We start from the raw sequence: 1,656 nt of genomic DNA, 5'->3' as shown, positions 1-1,656 counted from the left end.
GCAGCGCTGGGTGAGCCCCCCCGGGGGCCGAGGGCGCAGAGAGCAAAAACCCGACCTTCCTCCCCTCTCCCTGTGGCCCCAACGAAAGGCCCTGTCACACCTGAGTCTTTAAGACACACGATTCCGTGCACGGCATGAAAGTGAGTGGCGGAGGGAATGCAGGAATGAGGGTTTTCTGTGGCGAGGTGTTTTTTGTTTTGCTTGGGGGCGGCGGGGGCGGGGGGGATGTTTTGTTCGATTCACTATCTCTGGGAAAAGAGCTTCCGCACCTCACAGGGCAATTTACTCTGGGCTATTTTTCCACACTGAATGACTTCAGTGGCATTTAACCCAAATATCAGACCATCTTTCCCATGACAACAGATGGTGATATCCATGGGGAAGCAGTTGGGAGGTCAGCACTTGACAGTCAGGAATTGGACAGCCACCAGGACTTTACTCAGCTGTGTGTGGGACCACGCTGGCCACGATGAGTCAGAACCAACCTCTTTGCAAAAACATGAACCATAACCAGCTATTATTGCTGGGTGAAAGCTGATGTTAAAGGAGATAATCGATTTGGCAAGATAAGTCACTTTAAACGAAGTGTTGCAAGAGCTGCAAACCAAGGGCAGACCAAGCTCCTCCATGCAAGAGGAGAGAAATGCTGAAAGCAAGCCGGTTAAGACGACAGACAGAGAGAAAGAGAGACGGGTCCTCGAGCCTGTCTGGAGGGCACTGGGACCCAGGCAAACGGGGAGCTGATCTTGTGTAACTGGGCATGGAAAGCTGCCCAGCTTCCAAGTTGGCTGAAGTTTGCTCACCAATCTGTCGGGAGCCCTGGGGAATATCATTAATAATTTTTTTTAAAAAAAAATTTGTTTACATGCCATACCGTGTAGGAGTTTTTTTCTCCACCATCAGAGGAGGGGAAATTGCAAGCAATGTGTGTGCTTTTATACTTCACCAGAGGCCTCTGCCTCCCAGCCGGGCTTCAAAGATCTCTCCTAGCTGTAGTTCGCCAGTAAGTGGTGTCCAAGAAGCCAGATAAAAATCCACTCCCAAACGCTCGATTCTGGAGACCAAGGACAGTGTAAACACGGATGGGAAAACCAAATAATTCTGTTGTCAGGGGCGCTTCAACAATTGGGAGAACCTGTAATATGAGACCTCGCCCCCTGGGGTTTGCTCTCGGTACTTTCTCTGCAAGCCGCACACAGCAAAAGGCGGATGTTTACATATACATTACAGAAGGGGCACCAAGAGCTTGTTCCTCGGCCAGAATTGTCCATCATGTCTAGTCCTAGGACAAATAGGGGGTTGTCATTTTAAAAGCTATCGATTTGGAAAGGTTCCTTAAAAACAATGAAATGTTCCCACGTGGTGAGAAAGTCTTAGCTGGCCTCATGCTTAGAGGGCAAGACCCTCATCTCCGCCTTCCTCTGGGGCCCAGGAAACGGACCAGAAGCGGAGGCTTCCCTCCCCCGACCACCGGGGCGCCTTCCTCTCGCCCTCCCTTCTCTTTTCTTCACTCCCAGGTCTCCTGGCCTCCCCAGCCCCCTCCCGCAGGTGCCTGCTAAGTTTGCATTGCCCCCCACCTCCTCTCCCCTCCCAGGGCCCTGTCCTCTTTCTCCCCATCGGTCTCTCCTCCCCTCCGCGGCCTCACCTCCTCTGCCA

At 52.3% G+C, this 1,656-nt stretch overlaps 1 long non-coding RNA gene across 1 annotated transcript in view; it reads right to left on the bottom strand.

Moving 5' to 3' along the window:
- LOC107185139 overlaps nucleotides 1–1,650 on the bottom strand; it is a 4,490-nt gene extending 2,840 nt beyond the window's left edge. The window contains exon 1 of the long non-coding RNA XR_001516059.1: nucleotides 875–1,650. This is a non-coding gene — a long non-coding RNA (uncharacterized LOC107185139). The remainder of the gene's footprint in view (nucleotides 1–874) is intronic.
- Between the last annotated feature and the right edge of the window lie 6 nt (nucleotides 1,651–1,656).

Source organism: Myotis davidii, unplaced genomic scaffold (genome assembly GCF_000327345.1).
Source record: "Myotis davidii unplaced genomic scaffold, ASM32734v1 scaffold69, whole genome shotgun sequence".
NCBI classification, from domain to species: domain Eukaryota; kingdom Metazoa; phylum Chordata; class Mammalia; order Chiroptera; family Vespertilionidae; genus Myotis; species Myotis davidii.
This window is presented reverse-complemented; position numbering and strand designations above follow the sequence as displayed.